This window comes from Rhododendron vialii, chromosome 8a, assembly GCF_030253575.1.
Source record: "Rhododendron vialii isolate Sample 1 chromosome 8a, ASM3025357v1".
In the NCBI taxonomy this organism is placed as follows: domain Eukaryota; kingdom Viridiplantae; phylum Streptophyta; class Magnoliopsida; order Ericales; family Ericaceae; genus Rhododendron; species Rhododendron vialii.
The window spans coordinates 33,592,026-33,609,218 of NC_080564.1; positions in this window are offsets into that span (position 1 = coordinate 33,592,026).

Genomic DNA, 17,193 nt, shown 5'->3' on the forward strand with positions numbered 1-17,193 from the left:
AACACTAATGCTACACACACAGCAAAAGTGCACAGATTTGTTATGGGATCCACTACGAATCTCACATAAATTATTTAAGCTGTTTATTAAATGTAAAATATTTTTTTAAAGGCTCAAGCGAAAAATTGGCACAATTTGATACTTATATATGCTCGATTTAAGCATTTAACTTTTCAGTCGGATTTCATGATAATAAAAAGTTAGATGATTGAATCGAGTATCTATAAATATCGGATTAAGGTGATTTTTGGCAGAGGCCTTTGAAAAAATATTTTATATTTAATGAACAACTTGGATCGTTTGTATGAAATCCGAAGTGGACCCCACACACAGATTTGTGCATCTGTGTGAGAATTGTCTGATGGGAACATACTTACTGCGATGAAAATGCCAAGCACTCGCTGGGCACATAGATTTGGCACAGTCACGATGTGCTAAACACACATTTTAATGTCGTTCCCAGTACCAAATTTAACCCCAAAAAAATTGTTCAATTTATCCACCACACGTATTAATGAAGTAGTTCCCAGTACTAAATGAATAAATCTAACATAAATGTGTGATAAAAAAAAAGTGTTGAGTGTGCATCAAAACCTCTAAAAAATTACTCGGTAATATTCAAAAAAGCTAAAGAAATCGACTAGAAGAGACTGGCCCGACGGCCATGAAGACCCACTTCAGACTCCGCACAAATAATATGAACTGTTCAATAATTTAAAATAAAACAAGTAAACTCGTTGAAAATTATTAAATTGCTCAGATCATCGGTGTGAGGACCCGGTGTCCACGGTCGGTTTTCGTACCAGGATTGGTTAATATTGGGGTAGAAAAATGCATGGTTGAGTATGGGGTGACTTGAAATTGACCTAGGGTGGGGATACACGTGGGTCAAGAAACAACTGTAAAATGATGAAATCCAGCGGACAAGGAGCAGGTAAACCAGGAGCAAGCGCCAAACAAGTACGGCTACTACTAAACCCATGGTCCACCGTCCACCCACACCAAAACAAGAAAACGATGAGAGAGAGAGAGAGGGGCACTGTTGGAAGTTGGACCATACAATAATTATCTCTTTTTCTTTCTTTTGGTAATTATATATCTAGTACAGTACTTGATTAAAAGCTAGCAATGAGAGTTTTATATGGGCGTCAACATCAGCACATTCCTTGTAGTGGATGAAAAATTTACACGTAAAAAGTTGAAGAAATAACAAAAATAAAAAAATCTTACTATTAGATGTGTAATTAACCGTGGGTAAGGCTGTAAATAAACTGAGTTATTCGCGAATTGTTCGAGACTCGGTTCGGTAAGAACTCATTCGAATTCGATTCGTCTACTAAACGAACTGAACCTGAACCTCAATTCTAGGCTCGTTCCGTAAATGAGCCGAACCTTAGCCTAACGGTATTCGGCTCGGTTAGGTTCGCGAACCTATACTTAAATTTAATTAATAATTCAATAGGGGTCTATTTGTAAATGTAAAAAATTTTAAGGTTGTATATATATTCAATACTAATTTTTCTCCCAAATTCTATACGATCAATGAGAGAGTTTAGGTTCGCTCGAATTTAATGAGCTGAGCAGAATCAAATCTGAGTCTTGACGAGCTCAATTCGAGCTTAGATTCGGCTCGGCTTGATTCATTTGAGTTTAACAAGCCAAACTTGAGCCAAAATGTTCAAGTTCGAATCGAATCCGAGCCGAACTCGAGTCAGACTAGTATCTTAACGAACCCAACCAAGCCGAACCCGAGCCTTGAAAAATTTTAACTAGCCGAACTCGAGCCAAGTTGTTCAGGCTCGAATCGAACTCAAGCCGAACCCGAGCCGAACTCATACCTTAACGAACCCGAGCTGAACTTAACAGGGTTCGGTTCGATTCGGTTCGTTTACAGCCCTAACCGAGGGTAACGATGATGTCAAAACTGTTTTTGTTGGTGTAAAAATTTCGGTGCATATAAGTCTCGTATACTGCATATAGTACAATTTTTTTGTGCACTAAAGTTTTTGTATCAACAAAACAGCTTTGACATATTATCATTTCCCTCAACGGAAAGAAAAATAATTTCCTAAGTCTAGACCCATGCACTATACGTTGATTGCGAAGAGGACGCAAAAAATAACTCACCACCATCACCACAATGTGTCTCATGGTTATTTCCTCCTTAATTTTTTTTACTTCGATACCGCAAGTAATTATGAATTGTTATTGTGAATGCCTGAATACGCGTAATCGTAAAAGGAGAAAGGATCCATCTTAAGGGTAAATTTCGTTGACCTCCCCTGAGGTTTTTGATACAAACAGATACCTCCCCTGAGGTTTCTGAAATAACACTGCCCTCCCTTGCTTTAACTGACATTGTCAACAGACCCCCTTGCTGTTAATTTGTTATGGATGGCGTTAAGATTTGCAGAAAAGTACCAAAATACCCTTAAAGTAAATAGATTGCACAAACTTGACTCTTGGAATTACACCTCATCTCTCATTTTGTGAAATAAATCCACTTGAAAAGCATTAGGCGTATTATTATTATTATTATCATTATTTTTTAACAAATGTTTTTGTTTTTTCTATCTTTCTCAAACAAAATGATCAATGAATTTTAAAAAAATAGAGTGAGTCAAGTTTATATTAAAGCCAAAATTATGCAGCAAAAAATATTGCATTGCTTGGTTTGTTTGGGCATTTGAGGATTTTACTTTTGATGATTATAATAAATTTGTTTCCTTTATTTTTTCCCAATTTCATTTTTAAACAAAAAAAATGCAAAGATAGTTTGTGCTTGGGGATTTATTTTATCATTGTTTACAAAAAGGCATGAAGGCACTCCATATGTTGTGATTTAATTTTTTTTCAATCTTTTTGTTGCTCTTATGCTGGCACCCACCTAATACCACAATGATTTTTTTGCCACTTAATCTCCACCACAACTAGCCCATTCACTAAGGCATGGTTTGGCTTAATAATCTTTTTTCAATTATTTTTATATCTCCATTGAAAAAAATACCCTTGTTAATTCTGTGCAATTTTTTTTTCGGATGATTGGTTCACTAATGACAAAATATTCCAAATAGGCAGATATTGTGAATTTTTTTCGTCTTTTCTAACTTTTTCTAATTTTGGTTCATGTGTGTTTTTTTTAAAGTTTTTTTTTTTTATCAAAATGAACCTCAATGTTCTTTCAACGTGTTTTTTCTATCAAAATAATTTACCGATACAATGAAACTCATAATATCCTGGACTTCGTGATTTTATTTTTTTAAATTGATTGCATTTTTTACTTTTTATAAGTGTATGGAGTTTTTTTTAATTTTAGAACATGTCAATCACAGACCCGGGGATCCTGTAAGGCAGAGCACCCTACAGGGATTATAGTACACCAAATCTTACATTGAACTTTAACTAAATTTGGTTCAATTTTAATGTTACTCCATCAATCCCATAATATTTGTCCAGTCCGCAAAACGAGGACTCAAAAATATTGCATTTCTTTTAAGAAAAAATCAAACTTTTTTTTATAAGTTAAAAAAACTCATCTATATCTAGGAAGTTGTTGAATTTTGTAAACTTTTCTTGCAAAAATTGTATATTATTTTTACGTTCCGTTTTACGGACCGGACAAACATTATGACGTGCAAAAACACTACAAATATTAGAGAAAAGAGTTACTTTTGATGTGCTCTACCCAAGTGGTTAGAAAATACATGAATTACTGTTGCAAGTAAATTTTTTTTTTAACGGCACTGTTGCAAGTATTTTTGCTTATAGGAATGAAGACTACTGAAGGGTTGAGGACATTGTTGGTATATTCTATGTAAGGACACCATGACATCAGCATGTCTTGGAACTTTTCGTCAATTTTCTAACGTGACTTGGATGGAGGGGGGAATATGTACAATGTCAGTTAAAGCAGGGGAGGGCAACGTTATTTCAGAAACCTCAAGGTAGGTATCTGTTTGTGTCAGAAACCTCAGGGGAGGTCAGTGAAATTTACCCTTTGAAGTTTTCTTATACTTTGTATATACACTAATCAGCCTGAAGGTTTTCTTCCACTTTATCACATAATCTTTCGAAATTGCATGTGTCGTTCACGTCTCATCTACGTTCTTGCGAATTTTAATAGTTTGAAATGTGTTTCAATGACATTTTCACACTCGCACTCTCGCAAACCCATGCGAGTTATGTTGCTTAGATCCTGTCGCAAATAAACATAAATATTTTTTTTTGAAACCAACAAACATAAAAATTTGGATGATGCTATGGTGTCTCCAGTCATTTTGGGGACACCGTAATTTTTGGCATAACTTCACCATTATGAGCATAACTAAAACTCGTTACAAGCATTACAGAACCCAAACAAGGCGTAGCCAAGAAATATCCAAAAAACCAACCAATGCATAACAAAACCCAACCAAGGCATAACAAATAAGTTATGTCTTGCTATAGTTTTGTTATGCTCATAATGATTTTGGTTATGGTCATAATGGATTTTGGTTATACTCATAATGATTTTGTTATGCCAAAAGTTACAGTATCCGTAAAATAACCGGGGACACCAAAGTCATTCCCAAAGTCATGGATTTCATTCCCTAAAAATTTACTATGTCATTTGAGTATGAGGTGAAAAAAACGAAAGAAAACAAAGTTTGTCACCCGGTTGGGTCAGCCACGAAATCATTAATACAGGAGAGACAGAGAGAGAGAGAGATAGAGAGAGAGTTGGGTCAGCCACGAAAGAGAGAGAGTTGGGTCAGCCACGAAATCATTAATACAGGAGAGAGAGAGAGAGAGCAAATTAAAAGCCAACGTACGTGAAACGGCAAAAAAGTTACTCGTAGTACTACAGTATTAAATTGGGAGGCAGATAGTAGCAAGGAAAGAATTCGGAAAACAGAAAGTCTACAGTTCCCGATCGGGACTCCCGATCGGAATCCCGACGCCCCGCCGAGCACGCTCCGGCCATTGGACGGCCGATCTGAGCCGCCCAAAAATTCTAAAAAACAAAACCGAGTGGGCTGTAGCGAGAATAAATGGCATTCGACATGCGTAAGTGGCCGATCTAAGCACTCCATTTTTGGCTAATCCAAACACTTCATTTTTGGCCGATCCAAACACAAAAATGGAGTGCTTGGATCGGCCCACTTACGCATGTCGGATGCCGTTTATTCTCTCGGGAGGCCCACTCGGTTTTTTTTTTAGAATTTTTGGACGGCTCGGATCGGCCGTTCGGTGGCTGGAAAGTTTCCGGCGGAACGTCAGGATTCCGATCCGGAAGTGTAGACTTTCTGTTCAGAAAAATGCATATACTGGGAAGTGGTGGGACATTTAGCCCCCGTCATATCCTTGTGGTGGATTTATGACTTACGAGAAGAGCCTTGAAGTTACTCCGATTGCTTAATGAATTTGCTCCTCACACAATAAATAAGAGTTCAATTTTTGAGGTCACGACTTTCTTTTGTAAATTTCCCGGTTCAAACGCGAATGGCATGCCTTTGACCAAATTGAGAAGGCGATTAATTGAGGTATGTTTCAGTTAACCCGAATACCTCTAACTGTCTAGGAAAAAAGAGTACTCCATAATTTTATTTTATTTTAATAATCAGTAGTCCATAATTATTGAGAGCACAACGTAAGAGAGGCAGCAAATTAGAAACAGGACATGAGACACATGATGCAACTATCCTCCTCCAATTCATAGCCATTTTGCCGTTGGATCTCAGTCAGTAATGTTAGGACGTGCGCCATTCAATATCATACCCACTAAAATAGTCTCAATACAAACTAAATTTTATTTTCGTGGGCTAATAAAGCATTGTTTAAATAATTCGTGAATTCCTCGATCACGCACTATTGTCCCCCACCATTATCTTTCACATCAATTGGAAGGACCATATATATAGTGATTTTGCACAAAGTTTTTGGGTGCAAAATGGGTACTACGTGTTTGTACCCAGAGCGCATCCGAATCATCAAAACATATTTTGGACGGCTCAAGTTCGAGCACTCTCTCTCTCACTCAGCCTATCACTCTCTCTCTCCTCTTTCTTGGCCGCTAAATTCTGACTGTCTAAAACACGTCAAGAGTATTCTTTTATGAACAAAGGAGGAGATCCACGAGAAAATCACATCTATGAAATTGCTCACTAGAAAGGTTCTTCATGCCCTTATGGACTCACAGTGTGAGTCTCACACACACCCAAACGTTATGCATGAGCATCACTTGCCAGTTCCAATGTGTATATTGGGCCTTTGGGGTTTGTAAATTAAATGAAATAAGCATAGGGCCTCGATTCTCCGTTTGTTTGGGTTTTATCACAGCCCAATTTTATCCTACCAGATTGGCATCAAATGCCAAACACATTAGGTGCACACATTGTTGGGCCTAGGTTCTCTGTTTTGTTTTTTTTTTTTTTGGGGTCATGACCTCAGCCCAATCTTATAGGCTCGGTTAACATGTTCAACAAGATTGCTGAGTCCACTATTTGATTTTCGGATTATTTTACGGGTTTGTTGTTTCCTCAATTTTTTTATTTTTTTTATTTTGGGATAACTCAAGTGTTTTAACTTAGGTCTTTGGGTCAGCTTACACGCACTACAACTAATTATGAGGACCAACAAATAAACTTTTTACAGGCTCCGTTCAGTTGTTCGGAATGTTGTTTGGACTAAATTCCCAGGAAAAGTGAAGTGAGGTGAAGTAAAGGAAAATGGAATTGATTTTCCGTGTGTGCTCTCTTGACAAGGAATCTAGCAGGAAAACTGAAATTGCTTCATTTTGGTAAGATCGATTTTGTAGATGTTTCGCGGTAGGAAAGTTAAAGTTGTGAGTTCTGCAACTTTCTTGATAACTGAACACCTAAAAAATTATGAATTTTTTTTTTTTTAACTTTTTCATTATTTTTTTCATTTTCGTGCAACTGAATGGGGCCCTAGAGAATTATCTAAATCATAGTGAAGATTGTGATAACTAATACTGTACTAAACAACATTGACAACACATTTGGATCCCCGAAACCTACATTCAAACATAGGCTTATAGCTCTACGACTTGTTAACACATGGTCATCGCCATCTCCCCTTTTTTTTTTTAATCCCATTAATGATTTTCACACTTTCCTTCTTCTCCTTTTTCGTCATTAATATCTCATCAATTAAAGTGGTGAAGACCCTAAGGTACTCTTTGACTGCTGTGATTCTCGCACAATTATTCAACTCTCCTCTTAAACATTACTTTCTTGCTAAAAAAGGCCATGTTTGGGTTAGTCATATCTACACGGACGACTTTCCCTTTTTCTATGGGGTCCCAATAACCTAACTCCTTAGACTTGCACCAAATGTATGTGTTATATTGGTGAGAATATGGGGAACTCGATTGTGCCTTTTTGGGATATGGGCCATTTTGGTTTGGGTTTGAGCAGAGGATAGAGAATTCCTCAATATATGCTCTCCCCCGGGGACCTTGAAAATGACCTGAACCTAACTTCACCATTTGCCCGGCCAGATTAAATCAAATCACGCACGTTTTCAAAGGATTGGGCCCCACTAATCTCTTTGCTTTTTTTTTTTTCCTTCTTTTTTTTTTCGTGACGGTTTGAGGTATTCGGGTCAACTTACGTGCACCCTGAGGTCCCCGACTGTTCCCTTCTTTGATCCGGTCAAAAGCAGACCATTCACACTGAGACTAGGAGATTCAAAAGAAATTTCTATCTTGCGGCCTAGCCTCTAGAAGTTGCGAAGTAGTATCAAATTCAACCTGTCTGGATTTACATATTCCATTTTGTCACTTGATACCCCTTCTGTTCCATCCTTGGTTTTCATGTTTTCTATGGGTGTTGTGGTTTTCCACAATGTGTTTGTTTATGTGTTTTTCTTTAGTCCTAGTATTCTCCTTTATTTCAGTGGGATGAGGTAAAGTGGGATGAGGTAAGCTTTACTGATAATCAAAGAGCTAGTTAAGGAGGGCTTCTTCCAAATTCACAGGTTTGACTCAAAGGATTGATCGAGTAGAAGTATGATATCTAGTAAGGGACTTATTCTTTCAAATTCATAGGTTCGACTCTCGTGGTATCGTTGATGGTATTGGAGATTTGTAAAAGTGAAACTGTGCAGTTAAACAGTTTTGTCCCTACAAATCAAGAAATAATACTTATCGTTGATGGTATTGGAGATTTGTCCATTGAATAGTTTTAGGGAATCAAAATTAGTCGAGACACAAGATTGTCTCAACATCCGTTTATTAAAAGCAAAAACGAAAATTGATAGATAGTTAAACAGGGGATTAGAAGTCTAGAAAAACCTTGTAGGTTTCCTCCCTCCATCAAAAGATCAACTTCAATCATCATTGGCATGCATTCCACTAGAGTAAATTTTGAGAAAACAACACCCCCAATGATGCATATATAGATCCAATCAATTTGCCCCATTCTATTTTTGTAGAGGCAAAAAATGTTTCTTCGATGAAAGTGCAAGATGATCGTTCAGTATTTATTGAGTTCAATTAAACATATATAGTAATGGATTATGATAAAACCTGAATTTTATTGTTTGACTGCGACAATTAATCAAAGAAAATATGTACTTATTCACTAGAAAAACAACTCTATAGATGTACTTGACACGGTGAGATTACTTGTCCTCTAGAACAAAAACTTCTCATATTAATCCGACCATAATGGAAAGTTAATCGATTGGTGCAATACTTGACTTTAAGTGTATTTTTTAAAATAATATTATCCTTACACAAAAAAGATTTGGCCAAGTAGATAGTAGGAAAAAGCAAAAGAGCATGTCTCCAAGAGGTCGCAAGTGCGAATCTTATGAAGGCCAAATATTTCAAATTTTGGAGCCATTAGATGTTTGTTTGATTGTTAAGTTTAAGGCTTTACAAGTAGTCAAAATGCGCGTATGCTGACTCAGACATCCGATTATAAAAAAAATAGAAGAAGAAGTATTACCCTCCCACCGTGATGTGGCAACTGGCAAGTGAATCACATTACACTTGAGACTTGAGTCACTAGCTCGGATCTCTTTTTCTTTAGAGAGGGAGAGGGAAAGGGAGAGAGGTCATTGTACTCATTGATGTAATTTTGACTTGAAAATCCATAGTTGGGACTCGAAAAAGAAGTCACCATCAAAAATCAAAGTGTGTGGACTTCTTAATTAAGCCCAAAATTAGGGGACCATTGCCTAGAATAAACACTTTTTAAAAATGCCATTTGGGAGGGGAAACTTATGGATACATTGCATCATTAACCAAACTTATGGATACATTGCATCATTAACCAAAACTATGGTAAGCCACACCCTAACCAATAATAAAATAGAGAACCTTTGAAGTGGTAGCTATCAACATCCTACTTTTTGGCCACCAACACCATGCTTCCAATTATCACAAACACCATCTCTATCTTTCCCCACAAACTCATTGCCTTAATTTTTCTTCATTTTTTTTTTTAACCCTGAGTGTCTAGTCAACTTAACAACAGTGCTCAAAAAATACCTCACATAGTAATAAGCAAAGTTATAAGTCTTTTAGCAAATAATCAAATTCCACTCATTCCATAACCAAACTTAATAACTTTTACCAATAATCAAAACTCAATAACCATACCCAATAACCAAACTCAAAAGCACCACACATTGGAATCGTCACATCGAGACAAATAATTTGGTGTGGTCGGATGCGTGTTTGGAACTCGTTTGCAATTGGACATAGGTGCATTGCGTATTGTGGGGTTTTTTTTTTGTTAGGGATGCAAAAATAACCAATGTGGAGGTAGAGATTGTTAAGTTTGATTATGAACTAAATGATAATCAAATGCTAACGTGGCACATTTTGGTTATTGGTTTTGATTATTCTCATTGCGGATGCTCTAAGACATTTTTTCATAACTTGAATTTGAAAAGTGAACATCACCACCAACAATAATAATAGAATCCATCTAGTTCCCAATCATTGGGGGAATGAGCAACTTTGTAGACAAGTTGAATCACGTTTTTCTCTCTGTGTTTTTTTTTTTTTTTTTGTCTTGATGTATTTCGAATCGTATGACGTGGTGGAAATTTAGAAAATACATATGTTTTTGAGACACGAGTATATTAGAATAAGAGAAAGAGGCAATCAGCAGAGTGTAGAAAAAAAACTGGAAATGGAAAGGGTCTGTTTGCGGTTTTAATTTTTTTGGTTTTCTATATACATTCGTGTTGGTTTTAGAGGTTCGTATAATTCTCAACTCCCAAACAGCACTTACGAAATGCCACCCACCGGCCACCACCAACCACCTTTCAAAGCATTCCAAAAGCCCAAAAATTATGCCGTGAATGAGTTTAAGATAGTGAGAGATCGTTGATGTGGAGAGCACAAGGTTTTAACCAGTTGACCCAAGTACACCCACGGAAACTTTTGAGCTGCCTGTCTCTTGTCGCTAATGCTTTTTCCCCTTTTGCGGAGTCGCTCAATCATATTCGTCCGTTTCGGAAAATAATTAATGGATGAGATATGTTTTTAAATTTTAACTATATTTTTGACCGGTAATAGTTTGTTTTTAATCCGGACCATCCAAAACACTTCTGAACGTGTGAGATTGAGTTTCGAAAAACTTATTCACTGGTCCTCCATGAATAAGTTTTTCTGTTTGTAAAAACTTGCAGCAATGTTGTGTGTGTCTTGCTATGTCTCTTTTTTTTTTTTTTTTTTGTCAATCGATAAAAATCACCATGCGTTGCTATATCACGAGGTTTAAAATACTTTTGGTTGAAATCTTATATATGGTCACTAACAATAATGTGGCTGCACAACGGGAAAGGAGGGGATTGAAATTTTAATATTGAGGGAGGGATCAAAATAAAAACAATTCAACTTTGATGAGAAGAAATTTTGGGTTAAATAGAAGTAGTCATAAAAAATTAATTAATGGAAGACAAACGAATAAATACCAAAAGAAAATACTGAAAAAATGTGGGTATGAATTCCGAGAGCTTTGGCACTAGAAAACAAATAAGTGTTCGTTCTGGGTGGGATCGCATGTTCAATTCCTACGAACGCCAAACATTCTAAACGTTAGGACATTGAAGATTTGATCGTTATTAACTACAAAAAAGATTCAACAGAAAATGATTGCAATAATAAAAAAAAGAAGGATTGCTCTTATTGTCCGGTGATAGGGACACCCGCGTTCTCCTTGAATATATATATAGTGGGGAGTAATCATTATCGGTATGGACGGCTGCGATTTATCCTATTAACGGTTGGCCGTTGGGTAAACAAAATTAATGCAGCTTTGACCTTTCAAGTTTCTATTCGATATTTCGGCTTGGTGCCCTTCGGCTGGCTTCCATTACAACAAATTTTGCAATTCCTTTGTTACACAAATATCTCTCTCTCTCTCTCTACTTTTGAGAGAACATATCATGGTTGTTCGGTCGATATTTTGAGTAATGAGTAGGGCGGGATAGATAGAAAATTAAAATAATAATAAATGGAGAAAAAACTAATTAGAAGATGTTACCATGTTTTCTAGATTTCAATATTGTGGTTCCTGTTTAGGCTAGGTTAATACGGAGTATTTATGTTTTCTTGTTACGCGTACTTCCTTTATTGGTCTAGATTTTTTGGTTACTACGTTACGTAGCCTATATAAATACATGCTAGGGTTATATTTTATATAGAATAGTAATTGCCCGTGCTTATAATACTACGCATCCTGATAGTGCCGTGGGCACATGCATTTTTGTAATATACAGTTGTTTTTTTATGTCAACGCCGGAGTCGAGCAGTGGGTAAAAAGAACCGATGATATTTTTGTAATATATTTGTAAAAGTGTGGGTGTTTTCTTAAGAGAGCTGGAAAACACACATCAACCATTGGATCAAATGGATCTCAGCCATTCTTTCAACTTGTATTTGTGTGGTCCTCACACCCTTGTGTTTTATTAGCTAGACTAGACTAGATTAATAACTAGATTAATAATAGTACATCATTAAATTCCGACATACTCAGAAAAAATAAAATAATACATTATTTCACCTTTCTACGGAGAGATGACAAGTTTTGAGAATTCAAGAGAACAAACCCATCATTATTAACGCTATGAATATAATTTTAAGATACAATTGTATTTAATATCTAGTATCGTTCAATATACATGAATCTACGTAAATTAAACACCTCTATCACAATTTATGCTTGGAGTTGTGTTTATATAACCGGATGTTCAGGTCAGTTCTGAGACCCTAAAGTAACCGGGGAAACCTTTCAGTGAGAGGTGGTCCAAGGTTTGAAATATTTAGCTTCCGTAACATTCGAACATGTGTCCACTTTGCCAAACCTCTAGGAGTTTACTAGGAGTTGTGTTCATAAATTTTTTGGCATCATTACACATATGACTTGGGGTGTAAATGGTTCGATTCGATCTGATTTAGACATTTTTCACATCAACCCGGACATTTCGATTTGTACAATTTTCAAGCCAAATATTAATGGTACAATTTGACCGGTATATTCCGGTTTGTTACTTGTTCTTAATGGCATCTACTATACAAAATCCCTTAACGAAAAATTTCGGAATACCCTCAAACTTTGATCTATCTTAATGTTCAATAGACACCTAAAAACTTCGTTAAATTGCAATTTTTTAAACAAAAGGAAGGAGATGTTATTCATCTGAAATGTTGAAACACATACATCAGAAAAGGGATAAACCCCAGGGGATCGCTAATCAGAAACCCACGTAGTGCATGTTCCGATTGAAAATGCTCGATCTTTAGCACAATCATGTGCAGCTCTATTACTCGATTTACGAACATGAACATAAATACCAGATTGAAATACAATTCTTAAGAGCAACGTAGTCTTGGATCAACACCACACCATCAGAAGGAGGCAATTTAGAAGAGGCGCGATTCTTGACAATAATCTGATTCAATTGTTTCTCTTTCGAGATGGCTGCATCCACCTAAAATATTGAGCCATTAATCAATCAAGCCCCCTTCCTATCAAAAATAATAATAAAAATCAATCAAGCCCCCTGCTGTTTAAATCTATCAAATTAATTACGGCTTTTAGACCTTGTCGATCATTTGGAGTCTCAATTCTTGGGCACGGTCTCCAATATTCTCTCCCTCTCTCTCTCTCTCATTACATCTGTGCCTTAGATGTGTAATGGTTTGTACTGGGATTCAGTTGTTATCTATCTGTCTAGTATCAGACGGGATTTTTATATCGACATCTCGTGCTGATTTGCTTTTGCAGGGTGTCCTAGGATCCCGGATTAAATAGTTTGGTGCACTCATGTATTTTGCGATGTAATTTTCGCCTTAGAGCTTGAATGAAATTGACATTTTCAAAAAAATAATATTAAATAAAGCCTAATGATCGAGACTTGGGCATGGTGAGCAAGACCGGATTGGGGATTGGTACTGTGCAAAATCGAGATGAAATTTAACCCGTTGAATTGTCGAACGGACAACATCCGAACCGCGCAGCACGGTGCTATGCCGCAGCTGCACAGTAAGACCACTGAATACTTACTCCGTCAGATTGGCGCATTATCGAACATGTTGGGTGGTCGGAGGCCAAAAGGCGTTCCACTGCGCTGGAGAGTGGGTGAAAATGCCTTCGGCGGCCCACATGAACTTGAACTTTTGTGGCTCGACACGTGTCCCTCAGTACTAGATTTACAAAAGTGGTTCCCAACGTCCAATCACATATTTTTCTCTTTGTATATTTATTTTCATTTGATTTTTATGGATATAGTTGCATCGAATGATTCGAATTCAATCACACGTCGATGGTTATTAACCTGGGTAGTGGCCTTAAAGATATGTTTGGAATTTAAAGAAATTAAGATTGGAAAACCATAGTTTATTTTGTCATTTTTTCCTTCACTTTCAATGCAAAAAAAACACAAAAAAACCGAGGACGATAACCACCTCTATCATATCACTTCTTTCGTCATCCTTTTCGTCTCGATCCAAGCGAGTATTTTGTGATCCAATAAAAATGGGGTGCGATTGTATTTGCTTCTCTCGTCTTGTTTTACGTGGCCCACTTTGATTATAATGACTCATATTTTTGTACTTATATATATCTATATAGACTGTATTAGTTTGAAAATACAAGAGTAAAATATCAAATAATAAATCACTGCTATTTCTTTTTTCTTATTCGCTGGAGTATATCTTTTTAACTTTCATCGCTTATAAATATCTTATTTTCTTGCAAAGTCCTCTCAAAAGAAAAAGGTAAGCGCAAGTTATGTACAAAGTGAATGAAATCCTATTATTTTCCGACTCCGACACGGCGACACCTCCCTTATGTTCTCCGCTCCGATGAGAAATGAGAAAGGGACGACCGACTAGAAATCCAATTCTTCCGACCCCAATCACTTTCATCCTAAAAAGAACTTTAAATTTTGATAAGAAGAAATTTTCTTGCATATTGTTCATCATTTTTCTCTAATTTTTCTCACTTTTATGTGATGACCTCCAAATATTGCTATGCATCATTTTTTTTTTGGTCGTATTGCTATGCATCATTTGAACTATCAGAGAATGTGTTTAGCACAAAAGTTACGGGTTCCGTAATATCTATGGATCGTAAAATATTAGAAAATATTATCGAGACAGAAATAACTATACAGATCCAAACAGTGGCGGATCTAGGATTTGTCTCACTTGGAGGCACGTTATACTAATATCCTTAAGCAAAAATCGAAATTAAGCGCAAAAGCATAAACTATGGAAAATAGAATTGTAAATTTCATTCATTCGGTAAAAATCAAGTAAAAAAATGAAGGCCTAATTTTCTCATTCGATCAAGATATATATTACAAACCTTAAAAGAAAAGAATAAAAAGTCCTAAATTATGTAGCCCCAAATTAAAAGTTCTTTCAATAAAATGTTACTTTTGCTGTGTAACCCCAAATTTAATTGATGATTCGTGAGAAAAACAGTGAGGTGACGGGCGACGACCACAGAGACGAGCAATCAGCAACGACAAAATAAATCAAGCATCGAGCGAGTTCTCCCCGTCGAGTTTTCTATGTGGGTTTCTTGTTCTCCCACTCATTTTTGCCAAAAAAAAAAACAAAAAACACTCATTTTTACATAAAAAAATAAACTATATAAATTAAAAAAGAAGAAGAAAGGGGATGGGGTGAGGGCACGTGCCTCTTACTCAATCAGCTCCTGGATCCAAATACAGGCGTGTTTAAAATTATTTGATACGTGTCAGTGTCACATCTATCATGTGAAACTCATGTGCACGATATAATTCCCAACACCTCTATACCAAATCTCTCGACTTTTAACTCCTATCCCCAATTCAAGGTACTGGCTACAGCCTACAAGATCGATCACGGGTTCCGCATGTTTTTTTGTTGCATGCACGAGCCCTGCAAATACGGATCATGCAAAAAATCCACTTTTACATTCTCTCTTAATTAACTTCATACGTTGAGTTATTAAATTAGATCAAGTGGGTCTCCGCAGGTGGACAGTGAATTTATTGTCTTCCAAGATTAGTCGAGGCGTGCGTAAGTTAACCTGAATACCCGATTATCAACAAATAATGGAGTAAGGTTCCTCCCGTATAGTATATATGATATATCCTATTAATTGATTCTCTATTTATAATCGAACTACAGGTGATTATACTAAATGATTCTAAACACTCTACGATTATTGGTTGAATAATTTCTCCTCAATTATGACTTTCTGATGAAAAATGGAAAGAAAAAGAAGAAGAAGAGGACTAATGATGCATATGGAAGTTGTGGAAAAAAAAAAAGGGATCAAAGACAAGAGAAAATAAGAGCATCCACAGTGGAATAATCAAAAGTTGTCACATCATCTTCTGATTATCTATTTAAGGGGTTACTAAGGTTAGCAATGTAGAGGTCCACAATGGTTCAATCAAAATTGAATAACTAAAAGTTGTCACATCACCTTTTCAACTTATAAAAATCTAGAAATTGTGACATAGAAAACAATTTTTTAAAAAATAGTTTTCAAATGAATAAAAACAGGTTATTAGAAAAAGAGAAAATAGTTTTTTTTAAACTATGATTTAAAAAAACAATTTTTGAGAAAAAGTTTTACAAAATTTTTTTTTTTTCAAAAGAACAGTTTTTGAAAAAAAAATTCTAATAAAAAAACTGTTTTGAAATAAATTGTTTTTGCAAAAAAATAAAAAAATGTTTTTAAAAGTATTTTTCTTAGAAATATGCTGAAAATGGAAGATAGAGAAGGTTTTTGTGTAATGATGATGTACTTGATTGAAGAAAAAATAAAAAATATTTTAAAAAGCATTTTTCTTAGAAATATGTTGAAAATGGAAGATAGAGAAGGTTTTTGTGTAATGAAGGTGTACTTGATTGAAGAAATGTAGGGATAACTATATTTGATTATTGGCAAAAGATTGTTAGTTTTGATTATCCAAGAGCCAAAAATTTGATGAGTTGCTAAGAGGTTGTTAAGTTTGATTATTCCAATATAAGCTTTTTTTAAGCAAATATTACTAATCTTAGCAACCTTTTTTATTTTGCTTATACGACTGTGGATGCTCTAAGAAGAATATAAATGAGGTAAGTTTAAAGAAAAAAAAAGGATCCGGTACTAGTAGCCGCACGTCTTCTTCGATCTTCATGTTATAGGGGAGGGGAGGTTTAGGAAAGAGATATATAATTATTCACGGAGCCGGCTCTTTACAGAGGCGCTCAATCTCAACCGTTCAATACACTTCATGTTATAGGAGAGAGGAGGTTTAAAAATAATGTGTTACCGCTAATAGATAATTTATTAACGGTAATAAATTATTTTCAATCTGGACCATCCAATACATTTTTGGATGATCAAGATTGAGCTCCGTAAACTTTCTTTACGAAAAGCGGGTAAAGAAGTTTTTCTCTTTAGGAAAACAACATGCACAACATTTTGGGCAGGGTTCGGCTCCTCTCCAAGGTATTACACGATTTAACATGTGAGTTGGGGCGGGATTTACTTTGGGTCCAATTAGCGGCTCATCCGTGGGGTGATTCCTTGGGCACCAAAAAAATATATACATTTAGTTGTCACACCGAAATAGCCAACTCTTGGGTAATTATGTTGCAACTATGTGACATTACTATGTGGTACTCTTCTAAAATAAAAAATAATCATTATATAATGCGGGTCATTCGTTATCTTTCAATTA